The sequence below is a fragment of the Pan troglodytes genome, chromosome 10 (assembly GCF_028858775.2).
Source record: "Pan troglodytes isolate AG18354 chromosome 10, NHGRI_mPanTro3-v2.0_pri, whole genome shotgun sequence".
Taxonomy (NCBI): domain Eukaryota; kingdom Metazoa; phylum Chordata; class Mammalia; order Primates; family Hominidae; genus Pan; species Pan troglodytes.
In genome coordinates, this window is record NC_072408.2 from 79,906,122 (window position 1) to 79,926,521 (window position 20,400).

General features: G+C 35.4%; 1 long non-coding RNA gene across 1 annotated transcript in view; it reads left to right on the plus strand.

The window, feature by feature from the left end:
- LOC107967771 (uncharacterized) overlaps positions 1-20,400 on the plus strand; it is a 250,881-nt gene that overhangs the window by 223,841 nt on the left and 6,640 nt on the right. The gene's annotated exons all lie outside the window — the stretch shown is intronic.

Sequence of the window (20,400 nt, forward strand, 5' to 3'; positions counted from 1 at the left end):
CCCTATGGTAAAGGCCATGAATGAACTTCAGAAGAGGGAAATCTATCTATCTATCTATCTATCTATCTATCTATCTATCTATCTATGTATCTATCTATCTATCACCTATTATCTATCTATCATCTATTATCTATCTATCATCTGTCTATTATCTGTCTTTTACCTATCATCTATCTATTACCTATCTATCTATCTATCTATATCTATCTATCATCTATCTATTATCTATCTATCATCTATTATCTATCTATCTATCATCTATCATCTGTCTATTATCTATCTATCTATCATCTATCTATTATCTATCTTTACCTATCTATCATCTATCTATCTATTACCTATCTATTTATCTATCTATGTATCTGACTATCTATCATCTATCATCTATCTATCTTTTTTGGAAAGAATAAAGCTCTACAATTTCCTGTTTCCAAAGATCAAGACTCCTCTACCATTTACAAAACCGCTACAGGTTTTTCCATTTCCAACATCAGTAGAAGCAAGACAGCCAAACCCAAAGAAACTGATTACACAGGTATTGTTTTTCTCTGATTTGATTTACCTTGTGGTTTTCATACCTGTAATTTCAAGAACTACAATATTTAAAAATCGAAGGCACACACAAAAAATGTAACATTGAACATCAGTAAATGGCAGTTTTGTGTTCATACATTTTTGCCATATCACTGGGTACTTGCTATATTGCAGACAATTGCAGAATTTTTAATATAGTAATATGTGAATCATACCTCTTGGACTTAGAAATGAAAGCAACATGTAAGGGAAAGATTTCTAAACTTTCCATAAAAATTAATATAAGTGAGAAAATCTAATGTCTTATGTCACTGATAATTATTAGGCTAAATAGAATTATGGTTTTAAGAAATAGAAGAGGTTTATATATAACGCATTTTGAAAACGAATTTACTACACTTAAAAACTCTTACATTTTTCTTCCTTTTAGTTTATAATAAAATATTGTCATATTATTTAGATAACTAAAAGAATGAGGAGATCCAGTAAATATATCAAAACTCTTGCATATAGTCGCTTCCCTTCCTTCTACAGTTTTTCTTTTATTGCTTTTCCCCCTGCTAGATCTGAAAATCAGAGGATGGAGCTAGTAGGGAATTCACTGTGTTCTTAGTACGGGCACACACTAAAACCTGAGGTAATATTGAGAAGTGAATCACTGTGAACTGATTTCATTCTGAATAGCATATGTTTCTTTGCTGCATGTTTATATAAGCCTTACCTTAAGAGGCAGAGAAATTAGGATTGTGTGGGTTGGGCCTCCAGAAGAGAAACTAAATGGAGTCTATTCAAAATCCTCAGCTCTGGTTTGTACTTGAAGCATCTGATGGTATAAAAGAAAAAAAAAAAATAGACATTGTGGCGGGAAGTAGGACTGGAAATTAATGGTTATAACCCCAAGAACTATTTATCTTGATATTTTAGTGTTTAAATTTTATAGCAGTAAATAGAGTAGGAACATAAAAAAAGACTCTGCTTTTTTATTGACTTGAGTACCAATCAGGGAAAATAAAATGCCTGTGAGTTTAAAATGAAAGTGGATTTGGTTTTGCTGATCACTGCTGGTAGTAAGCAGCTGGCTAGATGTCTCAAATCCCACTTTCAGAAAAGCCTATTTTCTATTGGTGATGATAAATTTTCCCCTTGCTTATACTTATCAGTGGGTGTTCAGTTGTCACAGTAGATTGGAAATGATTCAGTTCATTTCTTGGGTATTTTCAAAAGCAGGGAAGGATTTCACACTCTGTGGAGTGCTGCTTCACCAGTAGTAAAGAATATTGCAGCTTATAGGAGTGATAATTAAAGCCAATAATAACCTAGAAGTCTCACAGGCTCTGCAATGTTGGGAGTTAGACTTTTTTTTTTTTTTCCACAATTGTATACCTGTCTGGTTGGGGACATTCTTGCTTGCTCCTGAGTCAGGCTGAAACTGCAATTCAATGGGAAATACTGAAATCATATTCCTAAGTTTTCATGTGAAGAGTTAAAATATGCAAATAAATATTCTAACAATGAAGGTAGTGTATAAAGGTAATATATTATGAAAAAATATCATGGAAGGCTATTTCAAGATACGCTGTACCATATTGTATATGTGTGAGAAAAAAGAAAAATATTCTAAGTCAAAAGAAGAAAGAAAATAAACTCACAAAGGAAAATGCCTACTATATTCCAAATATTGTAGAAGTAATATATTATAGTCCATACCAAGTAGATAATATAATATCTGACTGTTATAGGCATTTCCTCTTTATTTCTCCTATAAATTAGTGAAAGAGCCATGATTTGTGATATTAAGAAACAAACCAGTTGAGGCATTCCAAATAAGATTCAGAGGAAGCAATTACATCGTCCAAAGAATAAGTGGGCAAGTAAGTGAGAGGCAGTTATACTAACTGCAATTATAGAGGGTTTACTGGAAAAACATTATGGAGAAACTAAGCATACAACAAGTTAAATCAGAACAGCAATAAAGGCTATAAACAAGTAGCAAAAATCTTTGATAGATTTTTTTTTCTTTCCTGGCCTGCCTATTTAAAAGTACAACCTCTTCCACAGCTATCCTATTTCATGTTTTTTTTTCTCTATCACTTATTATCAAAAGGTCACTTCTTTTTTTTTCTTTTTAACTGCTGTACCTTCATCCTAGCACATAGTCAGAACTCAATTAATATTTACAAGAAAAGTGAATCATCTAACATGTCTATTCCCTTCTCATTAAGCCAGGATTCTATGATTAGGTTGGCAAATTCTGTTATTCTATTCTTACTTTTCTATTCTATTATTATTTTAATGGCAAAATCGCAATAACTTTTCCACCAACCTAATGATATAAAGTCATTTACTTTTGAAGGAGAAATTCATTGGGAACCATCATAACCACAGCCAAGACTTAGTAAAAGTATTGTTTTTGTACAATTCTAACATAATTACATTCTGAACTATGCAAGAGCTCAAAAAACATATTTCCTTAAAATATTATTTAGAGATTACTAGTCTAATGAGAGAAGTCTAATTTAGAGATTACTAGTCTAATGTAATAAGAATTTGTCTAATAGGACAAATTCTTATTACAGAAAGATTAGGAAATGTTTGTAAGAATACATATTTTATACTAAGTTAGGAATAATTGATGTAATTGGTAGTTATAGTTGAAGGCAAATAGAAAAGCAATTTAAAAATAAAATATAACTAAAGTAAAACAGTATGAGTATAATAATAGTCAGGCTATATTTTTTGAATATGTCAACACATGCTAGGAAGAAAGGAAATGTTATTAAGAATGTATACTAGGAAAAACAATGTAAACAATTTCTTCTGATAAATACAGAAGATCAAACTTATTCTTTGCTTTTACTTTTCATAATTAGAGAAGTTTTGTTGAAGTACATATTTTGTAAGCTTAAGGGAAACATTTTATATACATATCAAATCCATTTAAAAGATACATGTAAACTGTACATTAACTGGACAATGAGACAAAAATAAGCAAATAGCATCACAGCATAAAGATACAAGGTTTATATACAAACATCTAATTTGAAAAGAATAAGCATAAATGCTTTAAATTTCTTTAGTTTATAGCAGAGGAAAACTCCAGTTATATGATACTTTTGAAAGAAAAACTAAAGTCCGTACCATATACTAAGGTTGCAAATGAGAATCTACAATATAATTGATGGAAGAAGTGAAAAATACAACAGAAGAGAAATAATTCAATAACACCAAAACTATCATCCTATGTATTAGCTTTCTAGGGCTGCTATAACAAAGTACCACAAACTAGGTAATTTAGAACAATAGAAATTCATTATGTTGGAGGCCAGAAGTCCAAAATCAAAATATCAGCAGGGTTATATTCCACTGGAAGGCATTAGGAAAGAGTGTCTTCTAGGCGTTGCTCCTAGCTTCTGGTAGCTTCAGACACTGTTTGGCTTGTGGATGGCTCTAGTCTCCTGTGTCCCTTTCCATGACATTCTCCCCAAGCACGGGTATCTGTGTCCAAATATTCCATTATAAAGACACTAGTCACATTGGATTTGGGCCCACCCTATTCCAGTATGATCTTATTAACTAATTACATAGCAATGACCCTATACCCAGATACAGTAACATTCTGAGGTACTAGGGGTTGGACTTCATCATATGCATTTCGGGGGAGCACAATTCAACCCATAACATCCTAAAAGTAGAATTAATGTGAGATATAATCTTAAATGATGAAAGTAAATTTATATTAACTCTAACCTATAATAATGTGATATTTTGGTGTCCAATAATGTAGTTGCAACATAAATCTAAAAAAAGATTTTGCCTTAAAAAGAAAAATCTAAAGAAATATACGTTCATTGAGAGATTTTTAGCAAACACCCCGCAGTCTATGACACATAAGGTGATCCAAACAGAGATCCAAATAGAGAAAACACACTTAATACAAAATAGCGGATATGTAGTAAAACCATTTCATTACAAATGAAATAATTTTACTTTCTTTTCAGAATTTACTGAACATTTTAAAAACATGGAGTTATATTAGGTCACAAAAAAGCAATGAGTATAAAATGCTAGCATGTTGCAGACTCAGTTCAAGTAGCAGACACTGGTATTGACACTATGTTACATAGAGTAAGAAATTAGTAACAAATTTTAAAATGTAAAACCTGACTCCAGAAGATTTACAAAAGTAGGTCAAAGGGTAAAATCAAATATGTTTAAAAGGTTAAGCCAAAGATGAATTCAGAAATGAATTCATGTCTTAAAATTAAAGACTTTATTAATCATAAAGAAAAAAATGACACAATCTAGCCAATAAATTTAAGAAAAAATAAGTGTAACTTCAAAAAAATTAACAATAAAAATATGGAAAATAAATAGAAAAAAGATTCAAAGTAAAATTAACTAATAATCTCTAGAAGTAACCTTTGAAGGAACAAGAAACACAGATAAAGTAAATTTTAAAAAGATTGTAATTATTTAAATTCTGTGTTTTTATTTTTCTACCTGAGTTGATTCTGAGTAAATTCAAACTATCTTTTTATTTTTTTTATTTTTTTTTATTGAATAGGTTTGCATCTTTTTTTTTATTTTTATTTTTATTATTATACTTTTCAGTTTTAGGGTACATGTGCACATTGTGCAGGTTAGTTACAAATGTATACATGTGACATGCTGGTGCGCTGCACCCACTAACTCGTCATCTAGCATTAGGTATATCTCCTAATGCTATCCCTCCCCCCTCCCCCCACCCCACAATAGTCCCCAGAGTGTGATATTCCCCTTCCTGTGTCCATGTGATCTCATTGTTCAATTCCCACCTATGAGTGAGAATATGCGGTGTTTGGTTTTTTATTCTTGCGATAGTTTACTGAGAATGATGATTTCCAATTTCATCCATGTCCCTACAAAGGACATGAACTCATCATTTTTTATGGCTGCATAGTATTCCATGGTGTATATGTGCCACATTTTCTTAATCCAGTCTATCATTGTTCGACATTTGGGTTGGTTCCAAGTCTGCTATTGTGAATAATGCCGCAATAAACATACGTGTGCATGTGTCTTTATAGCAGCATGATTTATAGTCCTTTGGGTATATACCCAGTAATGGGATGGCGGGGTCAAATGGTATTTCCAGTTCTAGATCCCTGAGGAATCGCCACACTGACTTCCACAAGGGTTGAACTAGTTTACAGTCCCACCAACAGTGTAAAAGTGTTCCTATTTCTCCACATCCTCTCCAGCACCTGTTGTTTCCTGACTTTTTAATGATTGCCATTCTAACTGGTGTGAGATGGTATCTCATCGTGGTTTTGATTTGCATTTCTCTGATGGCCAGTGATGATGAGCATTTTTTCATGTGTTTTTTGGCTGCATAAATGTCTTCTTTTGAGAAGTGTCTGTTCATGTCCTTTGCCCACTTTTTGATGGGGTTGTTTGTTTTTTTCTTGTAAATTTGTTTGAGTTCATTGTAGATTCTGGATATTAGCCCTTTGTCAGATGAGGAGGTTGCGAAAATTTTCTCCCATTTTGTAGGTTGCCTGTTCACTCTGATGGCAGTTTCTTTTGCTGTGCAGAAGCTCTTTAGTTTAATTAGATCCCATTTGTCAATTTTGGCTTTTGTTGCCATTGCTTTTGGTGTTTTGGACATGAAGTCCTTGCCCGTGCCTATGTCCTGAATGGTAATGCCTAGGTTTTCTTCTAGGGTTTTTATGGTTTGAGGTCTAACGTTTAAGTCTTTAATCCATCTTGAATTAATTTTTGTATAAGGTGTAAGGAAGGGATCCAGTTTCAGCTTTCTACATATGGCTAGCCAGTTTTCCCAGCACCATTTATTAAATAGGGAATCCTTTCCCCATTGCTTGTTTTTGTCAGGTTTGTCAAAGATCAGATAGTTGTAGATATGCGGCGTTATTTCTGAGGGCTCTGTTCTGTTCCATTGATCTATATCTCTGTTTTGGTACCAGTACCATGCTGTTTTGGTTACTGTAGCCTTGTAGTATAGTTTGAAGTCAGGTAATGTGATGCCTCCGGCTTTGTTCTTTTGGCTTAGGATTGACTTGGCGATGCGGGCTCTTTTTTGGTTCCATATGAACTTTAAAGTAGTTTTTTCCAATTCTGTGAAGAAAGGCATTGGTAGCTTGATGGGGATGGCATTGAATCTATAAATTACCTTGGGCAGTATGGCCATTTTCACGATATTGATTCTTCCTACCCATGAGCATGGAATGTTCTTCCATTTGTTTGTATCCTCTTTTATTTCCTTGAGCAGTGGTTTGTAGTTTTCCTTGAAGAGGTCCTTCACATCCCTTGTAAGTTGGATTTCTAGGTATTTTATTCTTTTTGAAGCAATTGTGAATGGGAGTTCACTCATGATTTGGCTCTCTGTTTGTCTGTTGTTGGTGTCTAAGAATGCTTGTGATTTTTGTACATTGATTTTGTATCCTGAGACTTTGCTGAAGTTGCTTATCAGCTTAAGGAGATTTTGGGCTGAGACAATGGGGTTTTCTAGATATACAATCATGTCATCTGCAAACAGGGACAATTTGACTTCCTCTTTTCCTAATTGAATACCCTTTATTTCCTTCTCCTGCCTAATTGCCCTGGCCAGAACTTCCAACACTATGTTGAATAGGAGTGGTGAGAGACAGCATCCCTGTCTTGTGCCAGTTTTCAAAGGGAATGCTTCCAGTTTTTGCCCATTCAGTATGATATTGGCTGTGGGTTTGTCATAGATAGCTCTTATTATTTTGAAATACATCCCATCAATACCTAATTTATTGAGAGTTTTTAGCATGAATGGTTGTTGAATTTTGTCAAAGGCTTTTTCTGCATCTATTGAGAAAATCACGTGGTTTTTGTCTTTGGCTCTGTTATATGCTGGATTACATTTATTGATTTGTGCATATTGAACCAGCCTTGCATCCCAGGGATGAAGCCCACTTGATCATGGTGGATAAGCTTTTCGATGTGCTGCTGGATTCGTTTTGCCAGTATTTTATTGAGGATTTTGGCATCAATGTTCACCAAGGATATTGGTCTAAAATTCTCTTTTTTTGTTGTTTCTCTGCCTGGCTTTGGTATCAGAATGATGCTGGCCTCATAAAATGAGTTAGGGAGGATTCCCTCTTTTTCTATTGATTGGAATAGTTTCAGAAGGAATGGTACCAGTTCCTCCTTGTACCTCTGGTAGAATTCGGCTGTGAATCCATCTGGTCCTGCACTCTTTTTGGTTGGTAAGCTATTGATTATTGCCACAATTTAAGATCCTGTTATTGGTCTATTCAGAGATTCAGCTTCTTCCTGGTTTAGTCTTGGGAGAATGTATGTGTCGAGGAATTTATCCATTTCTTCTAGATTTTCTAGTTTATTTGCGTAGAGGTGTTTGTAGTATTCTCTGATGGTAGCTTTTATTTCTGTGGGATCAGTGGTGATATCCCCTTTATCATTTTTTATTGCATCTATTTGATTCTTCTCTCTTTTTTCTTTATTAGTCTTGCTAGCGGTGTATCAATTTTGTTGATCCTTTCAAAAAACCAGCTCCTGGATTCATTAATTTTTTGAAGGGTTTTTTGTGTCTCTATTTCCTTCAGTTCTGCTCTGATTTTAGTTATTGCTTGCCTTCTGCTAGCTTTTGAATGTGTTTGCTCTTGCTTTTCTAGTTCTCTTAATTGTGATGTTAGGGTGTCAATTTTGGATCTTTCCTGCTTTCTCTTGTGGGCATTTAGTGCTATAATTTTCCCTCTACACACTGCTTTGAATGCGTCCCAGAGATTCTGGTATTTTGTGTCTTTGTTCTCATTGGTTTCAAAGAACATCTTTATTTCTGCCTTCATTTCGTTATGTACCCAGTAGTCATTCAGGAGCAGGTTGTTCAGTTTCCATGTAGTTGAGCGGTTTTGAGTGAGATTCTTAATCCTGAGTTCTAGTTTGATTGCACTGTGGTCTGAGAGATAGTTTGTTATAATTTCTGTTCTTTTACATTTGCTGAGGAGAGCTTTACTTCCAAGTATGTGGTCAAGTTTGGAATAGGTGTGGTGTGGTGCTAAAAAAATATGTATATTCTGTTGATTTGGGGTGGAGAGTTCTGTAGATGTCTATTAGGTCCGCTTGGTGCAGAGCTGAGTTCAATTCCTGGGTATCCTTGTTGACTTTCTGTCTTGTTGATCTGTCTAATGTTGACAGTGGGGTGTTAAAGTCTCCCATTATTAATGTGTGGGAGTCTAAGTCTCTTTGTAGGTCACTCAGGACTTGGTTTATGAATGTTGGTGCTCCTGTATTGGGTGCATATATATTTAGGATACATAGCTCTTCTTGTTGAATTGACCCCTTTACCATTCTGTAATGGCCTTCTTTGTCTCTTTTGATCTTTGTTGGTTTAAAGTCTGTTTTATCCGAGACTAGGATTGCAACCCCTGCCTTTTTTTGTTTTCCATTTGCTTGGTAGATCTTCTTCCATCCTTTTATTTTGAGCCTATGTGTGTCTCTGCACGTGAGATGGGTTTCCTGAATACAGCACACTGATGGGTCTTGACTCTTTATCCAATTTGCCAGTCTGTGTCTTTTAATTGGAGCATTTAGTCCATTTACATGTAAAGTTAATATTGTTATGTGTGAATTCGATCCTGTCATTATGATGTTAGCTGGTTATTTTGCTCATTAGTTGATGCAGTTTCTTCCTAGTCTCGATGGTCTTTACATTTTGGCATGATTTTGCAGTGGCTGGTACCGGTTGTTCCTTTCCATATTTAGCGCTTCCTTCAGGAGCTCTTTTAGGGCAGGCCTGGTGGTGACAAAATCTCTCAGCATTTGCTTGTCTGTAAAGTATTTTATTTCTCCTTCGCTTATGAAGCTTAGTTTGGCTGGATATGAAATTCTGGGTTGAAAATTCTTTTCTTTAAGAATGTTGAATATCGGCCCCCACTCTCTTCTGGCTTGTAGGGTTTCTGCCGAGAGATCCGCTGTTAGTCTGATGGGCTTCCCTTTGAGGGTAACCCGCCCTTTCTCCCTGGCTGCCCTTAACATTTTTTCCTTCATTTCAACTTTGGTGAATCTGACAATTATGTGTCTTGGAGTTGCTCTTCTCGAGGAGTATCTTTGTGGCGTTCTCTGTATTTCCTGAATCTGAACGTTGGCCTGCCTTGCTAGTTTGGGGAAATTCTTCTGGATAATATCCTGCAGCGTGTTTTCCAACTTGGTTCCATTCTCCCCATCACTGTCAGGTACAACAATCAGACGTAGATTTGGTCTTTTCACATAGTCCCATATTTCTTGGAGGCTTTGCTCATTTCTTTTTATTCTTTTTTCTCTAAACTTCCCTTCTCACTTAACTTCATTCATTTCATCTTCCATTGCTGTGATACCCTTTCTTCCAGTTGATCGCATTGGCTCCTGAGGCTTCTGCATTCTTCACGTAGTTCTCGAGCCTTGGTTTTCAGCTCCATCAGCTCCTTTAAGCACTTCTCTGTATTGGTTATTCTAGTTATACATTATTCTAAATTTTTTTCAAAGTTTTCAACTTCTTTGCCTTTGGTTTGAATGTTCTCCCGTAGCTCAGAGTAATTTGATCGTCTGAAGCCTTCTTCTCTCAGCTCGTCAAAGTCATTCTCCGCCCAGCTTTGTTCCATTGCTGGTGAGGAACTGCGTTCCTTTGGAGGAGGAGAGGCCCTCTGCTTTTTAGAGTTTCCAATTTTTCTGTTCTGTTTTTTCCCCATCTTTGTGGTTTTATCTACTTTTGGTCTTTGATGATGGTGATGTACAGATGGGTTTTTGGTGTGGATGTCCTTGCTGTTTGTTAGTTTTCCTTCTAACAGACAGGACTCTCAGCTGCAGGTCTGTTGGAATACCCTGCCGTGTGAGGTGTCAGTGTGCCCCTGCTGGGGGTGCCTCCCAGTTAGGCTGCTTGGGGGTCAGGGGTCAGGGACCCACTTGAGGAGGCAGTCTGCCCATTCTCAGATCTCCAGCTGCGTGCTGGGAGAACCACTGCTCTCTTCAAAGCTGTCAGACAGGGACATTTAAGTCTGCAGAAGTTACTGCTGTCTTTTTGTTTGTCTGTGCCCTGCCCCCAGAGGTGGAGCCTACACAGGCAGGCAGGCCTCCTTGAGCTGTGGTGGGCTCCATCCAGTTCGAGCTTCCCAGCTGCTTTGTTTACCTAATCAAGCCTGGGCAATGGTGGGCGCCCCTCCCCCAGCCTGGCTGCCGCCTAGCAGTTTGATCTCAGACTGCTGTGCTAGCAATCAGCGAGACTCCGTGGGTGTAGGACGGTCCGAGCCATGTGTGGGATATTATCTTGTGGTGCGCCGTTTTTTAAGCCCGTTGGGAAAGCGCAGTATTCGGGTGGGAGTGACCCGATTTTCCAGGTGCGTCCATCACCCCTTTCTTTGACTCAGAAAGGGAACTCCCTGATCCCTTGCGATTCCCAAGTGAGGCAATGCCTCGCCCTGCTTTGGCTCGTGCACGGTGCGCGCACCCACTGACCTGCGGCCACTCTCTGGCACTCCCTAGTGAGATGAACCCGGTACCTCAGATGGAAATGCAGAAATCACCCGTCTTCTGCATCGCTCACGCTGGGAGCTGTAGACCGGAGCTGTTCCTATTCGGCCATCTTGGCTCCTCCCCCAAACTATCTTTTTAAACTTTCATTATAATCCTTGTGTGTGATTGAACTTTTAAATGCAATGAATGCTTTTCTGGAAAATAGAAATAACTAGAATAGACTCTAAAAATAAGAAGCTAATAATCTTGGAAGGAATTACTTCTACAGAAGACCATGAAGGAAGAGTATTCTTCAGGTGAGTTCTTTCACTCTTGAGAGCATAATAATAATTATTATTGCTATAATGTGTCACAGAAAATGAATAAAATGTGAAAAAAGATACAGAAATTTTTTTAGTTATGTTAATCTTTATACAGAGTTTACATAGAACCAAAAAACAATCAGCATTACTATTTATATAAATTATAATATATACTTATATATTTTATATATATGTGTGTGTGTATATATATAATATATATATATATATATGTGAATCTTGCCACAAGAAGAACTGAATTATACCTGCACTGTATCCATTACCGTCACTTCTGGTTACAGTATCTTGCTTTGTTTTATTAAAAAAATCTTTGTTGTTATGTTATCTTTGAAGCTATCCAGTCAGCATCCCCTACTGTTTTGTCATAAGAATGGACAAATGACCAAATATGTTCTATCAGACTACTGCATTTTTCTTGGATATGTTGATTCAATGAAGGTGAAATATTTCACCCAAGTAGTGTTAAGCATAATATTTTCTCATATTTAATACAATAAAAAAGAGATACACTGTTTCTTTGTGAATTGCAAGATTTAAAAAGCTTTGTAGACTTCAAGTTGTTAGAAGCCATCTTTCTCCTCTTATGAAAGAACACTGCAAAATAATTAAGTCAATACACACAGAGCATTATAACTCATTAATGGAAATTGTGATAATGCCTGCATGAATCTAAGCTCCTGAATTCAGTTATGAGGTACAAGCGTGTCTACCCTTAGAATTTACTATGTGGCATTCACTCCCCACCTGCTTTTTCTTGATAGCATCTTGCAACTGAGTCTCTATTACTTGAAACCAGAAACAAAAAAATATATATGACAATTACAATTCACTAAAATTAAGTAGGATTTACCTTGGAAATTCAGTGATACTTTGTTAATTAAAAATCTATTAATATGTGTCAATAAGAAGATTAGAAAATATCACCTAAGGAGTTCCTGAAGTTCATTTTATAATCTGCAGTGGAATCCTTTAATAAAATTAACTAATTTAAGAAAGCGGGAATGTAGGGGTATTTTCATAAAATTATATAAAATATGTACCTCAAGCCAAAAGCCAACACGAAACATGGTAATTCACTAAAGATATACTCATGAAAACCAGGAAGAAAGTGAAGATGTCTGTAATTGCTGTTGTTATTTTATATGACTCTAAATGTTCTGGCTAACACATGAATAAATGAAACAGATATGAGAAATGAAACTTTTAACAAGCAAAGTGTTAAATTATAATTGTCTAACATCACAGTTATATATCTAGAATTTCTAAAGAGTCAACTGAGAATTACTAGATTTACAAAGACAGCTTTAAAAAAAACTGGATCTATGATAAATGTAATATTTCTTTTTGAATTGAGGGTGCATATCTATGGGAGGTGGTAGTCGGTCTGTGTGGATAAGCATTTTCGTTAATATATAGATAATATAGTGTGAGAAACCATCATCTATTTTGAAAAAAGCTCACTCCAGCATTCATATAATCCTGAACATTCCCCAGGATGAGTGCCTTTATATATCCTGTAAAACTGTCTTTCTTATGAGTCTCCACTTAACACTTCTGACCTTTTCATAAATAGTTCCCCAAGCTGCCACAATTCTTCCTGCTCCATTATGCTTCAAATTATTCTCTTAATTTCCCAAATTAGAGCTAAAACTAGGCTGATTGTTTAACAAACTTTATCAAATGCTGAGGATAACATAAAGGAATTACAATGCATAAAATGAAACCCTAAAACCAGATAATTAGGTCTTACTCCTCCTAGAGTCCACTGGTTAATTTCCGCCCTGGGAGTAACCCTTCTCCTTGGATCTAGCCTGAACAGTAGTCTCCTTTTTAAAAATCTCCCTCTCTAGACTCTAGATTCTAAGAACTCAACTTCCAGCAGAATAGCCCCCTCCACTGAAAGAAAAAAATATATAGTTCATAATATCACAGAGATGTCTCTGTGCCTGGAATGAATATCTAGTTCATGATTAAATGGAATGCTTAATTTCTCAATCAGAAGCATCCCACCATCCCAGATACAGGGCTTCCCTTAGATTTGCATAAATTAAAAGGATTGCTCATATTGGTTCCTCTAAAGAAGGGAGAATATTACTGAAAACCAAAAGCTTCCTCTACCTTTAAGTCCACAGGAGGAAGAAAATTCAGGCAACCTGAAAATCGCATTTTGCCTCAGACACCATCCATTATAAATGTATTCAGACCTATTTAGATTAATCTCACAACAATCCCTTTCTAGTAAAACAAAATAAAATTTAAAAATAAAGTAAAATAAGTGATATTCAGCAATAACTGGGATTGTATAATGTATTTTTTAAAAGCCAAGTTGCATCAGGTACTCCCAAAAAAACAGCCAGCAAATAGCCATCTGAGGAAATCAGTGGGCTATGGAAATAAAAATTACAATGCTTTACTGCAGAATATAAAAATAACTTGAATAATTTAAGATAGCACTAATATTTCTATAATTTTTGCCAAATTTAAGGTAATTTTAATAACAATCTCAATCATATTGACATCTGAAAAAAAATTAGCTAGAAAAATAAAACTCTGTGAAAATTCATCTGGAAGAATTCCAGGTAATTTTAAACTCCAGGATATTGGAAAATGAGTTACATGGGAGAGCTAATTCTGTAATATATGAACTATGTTTTAACACTATACTGGTTAAAACTAGTTCTGCTGTTGGCTTAAGAATAGATAGGCAGTTAGCAAGACCACAACTGAAATACAAACTCTGGTCTGTATTTCATGTTTACGTATATACTAAAATAAGTGGTATATCCAAGATTTTTCAATAAATAATTTTGAAATGAAGTTTATGTTAAAAAATCGGATTGTTTTCATGTCACACCATGCAACAGAATAAATTTCAAGTGGTTGATTATGAAACAGAAAATATTAATCATAAAATGCGGAAAATTTTATTAGCTATAGAAAGAAGACAAGGTTGACTATATAAGCAAATTTAAATTAAAAACAGATGAAGACAGTACAATAGAATATGCAAAACAGTAGAAACACTAAACAACAGATTAGTGAATATTTTGCAGTATGTATGATATGTAAGTAATGATATTAAAATATAAAGAATTCATAAAATAATATATTTAAAAAATAAAACTCCAGTAGAAATAATGAGCAGCAAACAAGCAAAGGCAAATTACATACACACAAGCAGAAATTAAAAATGTCTTATAATTACTCATAGAAAAACAATTAACCTTACTTCAAATCAGATATTTAAATACATAAAAAGGAAATATTTCTCAGGTATCAGTGTCCTTTATAGATAGATAGATAGATAGATAGATAGATAGATAGATAGATAGATAAATTCTGGCAAGGGCAATGTAATTTATAAGCTGTACAACAATGATAAGATGTGAATGGGTGAGACTTTCTGTAAGACAATCTGGCAATGCTTATTACTAGTTTCAGGTATGTTTATACTCTTTAACTCAAGAGTTCCATTTTAGGTTTTGAAAAAGACTCATGGGAATCTATCTTAATGAAATAATCATAAATGTGGATTAAAAACTACCCATAAAGTACCAAAAGTATGGATGTTTATAATAGCAAAAGAGTTAAATATAAAATAATGGTACAGAAATAGTGAAATCATGAAATAATATTAGCAGCATCTTATCATGGAAATTTAAGTATCATTAAAATGGTTTCCTGAAAAAAGTACTCAAGATATTATACTTGAATTTAAAATAGAGTTTACTACAAAATTGTGGCCTTTGTATTAGTTCAATTATAAGAGAAAGTTGCACTTAAAATGAACTGCAATTCATATACTCAGTTAACAATCGATGCCCTTCTTTCCTTTGCTACTTTTGTTCCTTTCTCCTCTTCATTTTTCTTGACTAGACTATAGTTCACAAACTCCATCTAATCCATTAACAAATCTTACTTCTATCTTCAGAAGATATCCAGAACCAACCACTTCCCACCATATCAGCTGCTACTATATCACACATCTGAGCTGAAATTAACTCTTACCTGTATTATGACAATAGCTTCTTAATGTTTTCATTCTTTCACCCTTGTCCTCACAGCACTGATGACTGACCATAAGTAAGGTTCTATGTTTCCCCTTAACCAAACAATCAAATGGCTTCCCATGGCACTTGCAATAGAAGTCAAATTCCATACAGTGATCTAAAGGGTCCAGTGAAATTTCCTCACTTCTCTAATGACATATTCTACTGATTTCTTATTTCAACCTTCTTTTGATTTCTTATCTATAATGAGTCTGTTCTTCATGGAACATCCTTCCTTAACATCTCTATAGGCTCTTTTCAGCACTTTCATCAGGTGTTAACAGTTCCTTGCCTGACAAGTACCATTCTGTATTCCCCTTATCTTGTTTCTCACCATTTATTTATACATTCCTCACCCTTTTGCACATTCAATCGTTTTGTTTGCTGGTTTATTTTTTTTTCATGCTAGAATATAAGCTCTCTGAGGGCTATAAATCCTAGAGCTAGTGGAGCATTCTGCTTAGATTTTTGGCTCAATAATTATTTGTCGAATGCATGAATCAATATATGTCACATGACATGTTAGTATACAATACAAGCCAAAAAACATTAGTGCAAAAATTCTGCAGGGTGAAGCAGAGCTTAACAAGCAATAATAATTGTGATATAGCTCATATCATTCTAGGGTAAATAATAAAATGCTTATGAAGCAATAAACACATAAAGGCATTCAAAACATTTACACCTAAGAACATATTTTGCATGGGTTCCAAAAGTCTATATGATAACTACTCTTTCAGATTCTCAGACATGTACCAGTTGCTCTTTATTTTTCTTATCAACTTATGATGAAGACATTGAACTCTATAAGGATTATTTCTAGTCTATCAAAAATAAACACCACTTCTCAAAATATAACTTTAGTGATAGCATTAAAAACGCTTTAAAAATGCAATATAACCACTTTATTTAAAAATGCCATTATACTTTAAATATTTCCAGTTCTTAATACCAGATATATTTCCAGATGTTGTTCCATGTTCAATATAATTTTGTTTTTTCCTCAAATCTTTAAATTGTGTTGTAGAGTGCATCTTTATTATAAGTATATGTTTGAGAATCAAATTATTTTAGACCTAATATAATCTGCCAATCTTAAATCAATAGTTTATAATGGCAAAATCAAAATTTTAGATACACAGTTACATATTGACAAATAATTGATACATTGTGCAGCATTGAGTCCTTCTATTTTCTTTTCTTTTTTTTTTTTTTTTTGAGACGGAGTCGGAGTCTCTCTCTGTCGCCCAGGCTGGAGTGCCGTGGCGCCATCTCGGCTGACTGCAAGCTCCGCCTCCTGGGTTCACGCCATTCTTCTGCCTCAGCCTCCCAAGTAGCTGGGACTATAGGCGCCTGCCACCACGCCGGGCTAATTTTTTGTATTTTTTTTAGTAGAGACTGGGTTTCACCGTGTTTGCCAGGATGGTCTCGATTTCCTGACCTCGTGATCCACCCGCCTGGGCCTCCTAAAGTGCTGGGATTACAGGCGTGAGCCCCTGCGCCTGGCGAGTCCTTCTGTTTTCAACATGTGTGAACATAAGTCATATTAGAAGAAAAACCTCTTGGTGAATATACTTTTGATTTTACTAAATCCTATTTCTTGAATCATCTGATTCGGGTGCAATCTTTATTTTCCTAAAAAGTCTAGCATTTTTTTAGGTACATGCATAAAAGAGTAAAAGGCTCCTTTCTTTTACCTATAACCATTCCTTACACATTCCACATGGTTACTGGTCAGTCCTTTAGGACCGGTGCTATTCAATCATCTTAATAAATCTACACTATTATTATATTAGTTTCTTTGAAATAGCTATATTTAGGTTACCTCAGGTAAAAAAGATTCAAAGTAAAGAAACACTGGATTATAAAAGAGGTATGAAAACTATCTTGCAAAACTTAATGAAAAACAGCATCCAGTATCAATTAGAATCTAATAGGAATTCCAGTAGTTAGATAGCAGCTCCGGTAACTAAGTAGATTTGCCAGTTGTCCTTGAAGAATCCATTTCAACAGGTGTAACTGAGATGCAAAAAACATTCCAAATGTTAGGGTATATTAAGGTCTTATACTGTGTCCAGATTCTGAAGGGCTGTGTATCATTTACTTACTGATGCATAAAAAAATCACCCTAAAACTTAGTGGTTTAAACCACAAGATTCTATTACTGTATATGAGTCTTTGTCTAATCTAGATGGTCCTGCTGTTCTAGGTGGTTTTGCTCATCTGGGCTGAGCTTGCCTGACCTTGGCTGGGCTCACATATGCAAGTGTGGTCAGCTGATAAGTTGGTAGGGACTCCCTGGTCTAGGATAGCCTCACTCATATGTTTAATGTGAGGTCAGCTTTCAACTGGGTCAATGGAAATGACTCATCATCTAATAAGTTTATTCATATGATGATGTCAGGATACAGAAAGATCAAAAGCATGCAAAGTCTCTCTTGAGGCCTGGATTTGGAATTGACAAACTGTTACTTTTAGAGCTTTCTACCTAACAAAGCAAATCCCTAGGTGGAGAAACAGTATTTACCTCTTGAGAAAAAGAGCTAAAAAAATCACATTACAAAAGGTATGAAGATAAGGAGGATGAAGCCTTGTCACCCTTTAGTAATCTATCACAGAGAAGAAATGACAGATTATGATTTGGGGAATGAATGAGTAATGAAAAGTTGTTTCATCTTTCTGTATGCAGAAGGACACACAATTAAACTATGAGATTAACCTGTGGGCAATAAAAAATGGATCGGAAGTGGGAATAATAAACTGAAGGTGAGAACAGTAATGATTGTATCTTTCTATATATTTAAATGGTAATAAGGACTTGAATTCAGTTCAAATGTAAAGGAATGGAAAAGCTGATTTGTAAATGTAGAATTGACCAAAGCATGAGACTTCCAAATGAGAAGAGAAGAATAAAACCATTGTTCTTCTAAGTTCTCACACTTTAGAACTGGATACAGACTACTGCCAAAATCCAAATATGAAATTGAAAAAGAAAGGATATAATTTTGAATAAAATTTCATATGACTGAATATGATCATTTGGCATTTTATTTATTTATTTAGCTCATGGAAAAGGTGTAATTCCTGCTGGAAATTACCATAATTAGTTAGTAACATAAGACTGTAATTCTTTTACAAGACGTACAATCCTTTCAAAAACTTTATGTTGCTCCCATCTCCTCCTCTTAGGTGCTTTTTCTTTGCATGAGAAAATCCATTCCTTCTATTCATGAGCTTTTCAATCAGATCAATATTCTTCATTATATGCTCCTGAGAACTCTCAAAATTGAATTATTGTCTGGAGTGAATTTGTATAACTTTGAACTCATGGACTGAGAAAGGGCAAAAATATTTTCCAAATCTATACGTATTTTCCCTTCTTAGAATTTCTGCTTCCTTCAATTTATCAATAACTGCTTCCAGAGCCGATACAACTTCTTATTTATAAGTCTGTGTTCCCTTAGCAAACACTGTATCTTGTCTATTTCATTATTTATGTCATAGAATTAAGAGGGCAAATAAGTATCCTTTCCTCAAATTACCTTATGTTCTTACATCATTTGCATGTTCTTTTCTTAAAGAGTTCTAATTTCAGTCTTCAAGTATCTGCTCATATCTGAAAATAATATTGTTCATTTATTGAACTCTTTCTAGTACAAGGATGTTTTGGGTTGAATTGTGGATCCACAAAATTCATATGTTGAACTCCTAAACCTCTGGACCAAAGAATGCCACCTTTTTTGGAAATAGGGTTGTTGCAGATGTAATCAGTTAAGATGAGTTCACTAGGATGAGATGTAATATAACATGACTGGTGTCCTTATAAGGAGGGAAAATTTGGATAGAGGCATGGACATGGTAAGAATATCACATAAAGATGAAGGCAGAGATCTACAAACCAAAGATCACCAAAGATCTCCAGTAAATCAATGGAAACTAGGGAAGAGGAATGCAGTCGATACTCAGAAGGAAGTCTCTTCAAGATTGCAACATAAAAACTATGCTTGAGTTTTAGCGTGGTAAGATTACAATATCATCTCTTACCTCAATATCCAGCCTGGTGACCTACTGTGTAGATTTTGAACTTGCCAGCTCCACTGCCAATTCCTTAAAATAAATATTCAATTTCTTAAAATAAATATCTTCTCTAGACAGTGTGAAAGAAAAATAAATCTTGGGGCCCCAAAATCACTAAGCTGAAGGGAAAAGTCAAGCTGGGAACTGCTTAGGGCAAACCTGCCTCCCGTTCTATACAAAGTCATCCCTCTGATAGCTGTGATAGATGCATATCTGATTGCCTCATGTGGAGAGGCTAATCAGAAACTCAAAAGAATGCAACCATTTGTTTCTTATCTACCTATGACCTGGAATCCCTCTCTCTATTTCAAGTTGTTCTGCCTTCACCTTGAGTTGTCCCACCTTTCCCGACTGAACCAATATACATCTTACACATATTGATTGATGTCTCATGTCTCCCTAAAATGTGTAAAACCAAGCTTTGTCCCGACAACCTTGGGCACATAGGCAGAACCTCCTGAGGCTGTGTCACAGCATATGCCCTCAACCTTGGCAAAATAAACTTTTTTTTTTTTTTTTTTGAGACAGAGTTTCACTCTTGTTGCCCAGGCTGGAGTGCAGTGGCGCAATCTCAGCTCACTGCAATCTCCGCCTCCCAGGTTCAAGCGATTCTCCTGTCTCAGCCTCCCAAGCAGCTGGGACTACAGGTGCCTGCCACCATGCCCAGCTAATTTTTTGTATGTTTAGTAGACACGGGATTTCACCATGTTGGGCAGGCTGGTCTCAAACTCCTGACCTCAGTTGATCTGCCTGCCTCGGCCTCCCAAAGTGCTGGAATTACAGGTGTACTGTGCCCAGCCGGCAAAATAAACTTTTGAAATTAACTGAGACCTGTCTCAGATTTTGAGGGTTCACATTTTGGTTACAATGAAGGGATTCTGAGTGGAGATGCCCCTGACCTTTGACAAATCTCCTATTGGTGCTTGGTA